Source organism: Cyprinus carpio, unplaced genomic scaffold (genome assembly GCF_018340385.1).
Source record: "Cyprinus carpio isolate SPL01 unplaced genomic scaffold, ASM1834038v1 S000006505, whole genome shotgun sequence".
NCBI classification, from domain to species: domain Eukaryota; kingdom Metazoa; phylum Chordata; class Actinopteri; order Cypriniformes; family Cyprinidae; genus Cyprinus; species Cyprinus carpio.
This window is the reverse complement of record NW_024879173.1, coordinates 39,462-46,117: the sequence shown is the minus strand read 5'-3', so window position 1 is coordinate 46,117 and position 6,656 is coordinate 39,462. Positions and strand designations below refer to the sequence as shown.

Genomic DNA, 6,656 nt, shown 5'->3' with positions numbered 1-6,656 from the left:
TTTCCATTTTTAATACTGCACTTTTATTGCTCATATTTGTGAGAATAAGGAGCTCAAACTCAAAGTGGAAAAGACATGCGTTTTATTTTGAGACCCAAACTGAGCAAAAATATGCAATTTTGTGCAGATACTAATATTCATATGGACACAATTCTGAAAGCTTATAATGTAAATCAAGGAGATCTTTATAACGGACTACTGACATAAATGATATTTAATACTTAGTTTGATGAAAACATTATACAATGATAATTGATGAAATATCAGGATGAAGATTATTCCTCTGTTACGGCGTACTGGCTTTGGTCTTCAGTCGACTAAAAACGCAGCCCATGTAAGTAGCTCAGGGCAATAACACAACAAACCTATGCATTAATCTAATTACAGTTTAGTAATTATATTTTATTTAAAGCTAACTGTAATGCACATAAAAGAAACACAAATGTTGCATGGCAACAAATTGAACCTTACGGGTTGCAATGTCCTACACTAACAGTAACAATCCCCGCAAACAAGTCCAGATAGCGTCTTCCATCCACGTCCCACAGCCACTGCATGTAACCATGGTTTATGAATACTGGCTTCTTTGTAGTATGTTACCTTACGATAATCATAGGGGGTTGCAGTGTGTTTCCCTTATGTCTAGTAAACGTCTTTGGCAGGACAGTCTGGGGCAGTTAAAAATTATTTGATTTCTCTCTGATGATTATTCTAATAAATGCCCTCAGATATAAACCTCTTACCTGATATGGTTCAGGTTTAAAGTCAAATGGGGGAATCTGGGGCAGGACAGGTGGGGGGTGTTTCACTGCTGATTTTTGACAAAGCACACCTGGGCAGAGATACATTTAGTGGTCAGTAAATCCATAGAGGCAGTTATATGCCAGCTCTTATGCAAAAAGGATATTTTTATCTTTTAAGATGCAGGAAAGCCCTGCCCTTAGACCTGCTAACCTCCTGAAACCTTGCATGCATTGGCACAAAAGATTTGCAGTGTTGATATAGGATACATTTTATATCTATCATCATCATCTTTATCATATTATTAGTATAGTATGTTAGTAGTATCAGTATTATTTTGTATACTGCTTAATTTTTCTATTATTATTATTTTTTTAATTAGATAGATAGATAGATAGATAGATAGATAGATAGACATCGCCATGGTAATATCCAAACTAGAGATGCACCAATCGATCGGCCAGGAATCGTAAATGGATGGTTTTTCTCATGATCGGCCCGGATCAGTGACTGGCCAATCAGTCTCACTTCTTTCTGATTTCGAGCTGATCCGTTTTGTTACCAGCGCCACAGGCAATAACATCACGTAAGCCGTGCATTGCATTCTCGCTCTCTTCTCTCTGACGACCACTTCTCTCTCACAAAAGTCTCATTTGCTCTGGTTAAATGGTGCTTGTATTGCACATTATTTTAGTCATTCCAGCCGGTTTAGCGATTACACAAAAAGCGTGCACACCGCCACTGATCTATTTAGTGGAGCACAAGCCGCGCTCAGTCTCAAACAGCTTGTTAAGGATTTGGTTATGTTATGTCCTTTTATACGGTTTACTTTTCACATTTTTTCATGTTCTTTAAATGATTTATTGCGTTGTCCATTTTGAATGTGTATCATGTTTAATTGTTGGATTTCTGGGTTTTTATTAGTTTTTTTTTATTAGTCTATGTAATATCCTTGATGCATCACAAATGTGGAGACATGAGATTAACTTAATTTTTATTAACAGGTGCAGAGCGGACAACGTATCACGACACCATCACAGCAGATGACCTACTACCCCGGAACAACCTCATCAAGAGAAAAGGTAACATAACTAAACCCATGCCGCCCTCTACTGGACAACTTTGTTAAATGCATCCCATTTACTACATCCCCTTTCCAAGATAAGACACTAGCTTCAAATAATTATCTACATTACTCTTTACTATATATCACATGTTTTACAACTATTGTGCATTTTACCCCGTTTTACTATATATATAATCTATATATATATATATAAGGAAACAACACAAAACCATAACATTTGTGCATTTTCAATATGAACTAGGGACTTCGGGTGGACTACCTCCGTCCCAGTGAGTTCCAGGACGCATTCTTGCCCTGTGGCAGGGGAACTCACTTCTAACTATTCATAGTCCTGTAAATAACTCGGAGTCTTCTTCTGTCTCGTCGACCTCCTTAACTCTAAATGGCCTTTCACCACAGGAGATTCTGATCTTAACACCTCCTTGGTCATTTCCTCCTTCTGCTCCACATTAGTGTCTCTGGGCAGTGTAACACCCGCAGTTGATGTTAACTCCTCCTCCTCTTTCATAGATGTTTCCTCCAACTCCAAAGTTTCCTCTGCAGGCACAACATACCGGTTCCTCACTTGATCTATGTGCCGGCGTACTACCTGGCCATTTCCAAGTGCACACAGTACAAGACACCGGTCCCCGTCTGTTTCTGAACTGTCCCAGAATCCAAATGGGCCCTGAACCAAAGTTCTTAGTGTACACTTGGTCACCTTCAGTCACATGTATCTTTTTAGCATGTCGATCATGGTAAAATTTTTGCTTCATCTGTTTTTCCTGTAATTGACTTTTAAAATCTGGGTGGATGAGATCCAAGGTAGACCTTAGTTTTCTTCCACACAACAGTTCTGCAGGAGATTTCCCAGTAGTCGACTGTGGTGTGATCCTGTAACTGAACAGTGCTCTAGCCAGCTTCGTCTCAATGGAATCTCCTGTGCTCTTCTTCATTAGACTTTTGAACGTTTGCACCGCCCGTTCAGCCAGTCCATTTGAAGCTGCATGATACGGTGCTGTGGTGATGTGTTTGATGCCATTTCGGGTCATGAACTCTTGGAACTCTGCACTTGTGAAACAACTGCCATTATCCGACACCACCATTTCAGGTATCCCATGTTGGCTACAACTTTGTCTCAGGCACTGAATGGTTACTGTAGAGGTAGACTTATGTAACGGGTACACGTCTAGCCATTTAGAGTAGGCATCCACTATGATCAGAAACATTCTCCCTAACCATGGACCAGCATAATCAATGTGGATTCTTCTCCATGGCAGATTCGGCACCTCCCACGGATGTAAAGGTGCACAGGGTGGAGAATTTCTATTCTCTTGGCATGTGGCACAAGTTTTTACCATGCCTTCTATTTCCGCATCCATCTGTGGCCACCACATGTAACTTCGTGCCAAACCTTTCATTCGGGTTATTCCAGGGTGATTGATGTGTAATTGTTTCAATAGAGCAGCACGGCCCGGCGGGGGAATCACCACTCGCACTCCCCACAGAACACAACCTCCCTGTACACTGAGTTCCTCTCGTTTCTTAGTATATGCTCCAAAAACGGACTCATCCAGTCTCTTTGGCCATCCTTTGAGCACAAACTCTCGCACTCGAGCTAAAACTGCATCCTTGTCTGTCCATTTCCGCACTTGTTCCGCTTTGACAAGGGGAACATCATTTTCTTCAAGTAGGAGCACTCTTTCTTCCTCCGCTGGTGTCTCTACTCCTTTCTCTGTTAAAGGCAGTCTGCTAAGTCCATCAGCATTTTGATGTTCCTTGCCAGCTTTGTAAACAATGGTATATTCGTATCCACCCAATGTCACAGCCCATCTCTGGATACGGGGCGATGCCATTTGGGGCACTTCTCTCAGTTCATTAAATAATGAAATCAACGGTTTGTGATCCGTTACAATGGTGAACTGCCTCCCATACAAGTATGTGTGGAATTTCTTCACACCAAAAATGACAGCTAGACCTTCCTTCTCTAATTGAGAGTAATTCTTCTCAGCTGCATTTAGTGTTCGTGACACAAACCCGATCGGCCGCTCTGTGCCGTCCTCCATCCTGTGCGACAACACAGCTCCAACCCCGTATGGAGAAGCATCACAAGCCAGAATGAGCGGTTTCTGTATGTCATAATGCACTAGTATAGCTGATGACTGCAGAAGATCTTTTGACTTCTCGAAGGCTTCTTTTTGTTCGGAGCCCCATGTCCATTTGGACTCCTTCCTCAACAGGGCATGTAGGGGTGCTAACAAGGTGGATAGACTAGGCAGAAACTTATGATAATAGTTCAACAAGCCTAAATAAGCCTTCAATTCACTCACAGACTGCGGTGTGGGGGCTTCCTGGATCGCTGTGACTTTTTCTGTGACTGGTTGCACCCCTTCTGCGCTGATTTTGTGGCCTAGGAATACCACCTCCTCTCCAAGGAACTCACACTTGCTGCGTTTCAACCTCAGCCCACTTCTTTTTAGTCTAGACAATACCTCGTCCAGGTTTCTTAGATGTTCTTCATCACTTATCCCTGTGACTAAAATGTCATCCAAATAAACCGTGACGTGTGGCATGTTTTGCAAGATTCCTTCCATGGTGCGTTGGAAGATGGCTGGGCTTGACGCTACTCCAAATGGTAGTCTACAATAAGTGTACAGTCCTTTGTGCGTATTGATAGTGACAAATTTCTTTGCACTTGGGTCAAGCATGATCTGCTGATACGCATGACTCATGTCCAGCTTTGAGAATTTCTGCCCTCCAGCTAACTGTGCAAACAAATCATCCACTTTAGGAATAGGATATTGTTCCACACTGGATGCTCTGTTGACGGTGAGTTTATAATCTCCACAAATTCGAATGGAGCCATCTGGCTTCCTCACAGGTACAATGGGTGCTGCCCATTCTGAAAACTGTACTGGTTCTATAATTTTCTCTTCCACCAGTCTTTGAAGCTCTGCCTCCACCAGGGGTTTTACTGCAAAAGGTAAACGACGAGGCTTATAGAATCGTGGCTGGGCTTCAGGGTTAACATGAATGTTCGCTGTGGTGCCCTTAAGCTGTCCCAGCTCTTCTTTGAACACTTCAGTGTGCCTATCTAACACATCTGACAATTTTACAGCTGGAGTCATTGTTACTTTATTTACGAGCTGTGGCAGCAGCCCTAAGTCACTTAGCCAGCCACGGCCCAACAAATTTGGCCCTGCCCCTTCTACTACGACCATCGCCAGTTTTTTTTTGTACTTCCTGGTATGTCACTCTTCCTGTTACCTGGCCCAGCACCCCCATCTTCTCACCTGTATATGTCTTCAAGTTCATATTGCATGATCTCCACTCAGGCATGTCTGTTCTTTTCCAAAGCTTGGAGTATTGTTCCTTGCTGATGATTGTGACACCACATCCTGTGTCAACTTCAAACTCCACTTCCATGCCATTCACCTTTAACTTTTGTGTGATAGGAGCCACCTTAGGTAGGTTTTGTGATACACTGTAAATTTTATATGATGTCACTTGCATCCCCACATCACTCACTTCCTCTTCTTTGACTAAATGTGACCTCCTATCTTTCTCTTTTTCCTTTCTCTCCACTATATGTCCTTTGAACGGTGCTTTCTGTGAACTAGCCCCAGCTTGCTTCGACCTGCATGCTCGTTTTATGTGTCCACGCTTCCCACACTTATGACAGAGTTCATTCACAAACCTGCATTCCTCGGGCGCATGATTCCCTTTACATCTGTAACACACAAAATCTTTTTTCGGGCCTTTCTTGTCCGGCGAATACACTCTATGCACCGACATTTGTCCTTTCAGCATCCTCGTTGCTTGCGCTGTCTCCTCTGATAACATCCCTTGTAAATCTTTTACATTTTTTGTTTGCCGACTCCCATTGCCCTGACAGATACTCAGTGCTTTCTCAAAGTTTAAGTCCACTTCCGACAATAGCCGTCTCTGCATCCTGTCATCATTGACTCCACACACAAGTCTGTCACGTAACATTTGCGAAAGCGTGGCCCCATACTCACAATGTTGTGCCAATTTTTTTTAGTTCAGCGACATAGTCAGCAACAGTCCTCTCCATTCTTCGTGTGCTGAATAAACTTAAACGTCTTGCACGATTTCACTCGCTTTGAGAGTTGGGGTGAATGGCTTTGAAGCACGTTTATCAACTCCCAATATGTTTCTCTCCCAGGAGTCATGGGACACAGCAAAACTTCTCAAACAAAAATGTAGTGGGCTGCAACCTACCCCACGGTAATAGCAACATGCTTTCTTTTTGTCAGCGTCGGTAATCTCGTTTGCTTGAAAGAAAAACTCCAGCATCTCACTGTATTCCTCCCACAATTGTGTCTCACCGTCAAAAGGGCTCACCGTTTTTCCGACCAGCGGCTGCCATCGTTTTTATCCACAAGTGCTGCTCTTCCTCGCGCACGTGGGCTGGTACTCCGTGTACAATTCTCAAACTGGTTCCTTAGTGCCTTTTTATCCTCGTCGCCAATTATGGTAATATCCTTGATGCATCACAAATGTGGAGACATGAGATTACTTAATTTTTATTACAGTGCGAGGCGGCAACGTGCATCACGACACCATCACAGCATGACCTACCTACCCGGAACAACCGCAGCAAGAGAAAAGGTAACCTAACTCTAACCCATGCCGCCCTTTTTACGATGATCAGTGAATTAGGTTTACCAAACAATCACTAAGAAAAGAAGAATTAAATATCTAGCCTAGGGGTGCGATGTCTTTGAATCTTTGACATGGTCTTACTCAGTAATAAAATATATCAATGTTACATTTTCACAGAATGTTCTTTACCTTATGAAGGATGATTTTATATATAATAATAATA

General features: G+C 42.5%; 1 long non-coding RNA gene and 1 pseudogene across 1 annotated transcript in view; both read right to left on the bottom strand.

Moving 5' to 3' along the window:
* Positions 1-6,656, bottom strand: part of LOC122143803 — a 10,928-nt gene that overhangs the window by 3,377 nt on the left and 895 nt on the right. The window lies entirely within an intron of this gene.
* LOC122143802 lies at positions 1,921-5,292 on the bottom strand (annotated as a pseudogene).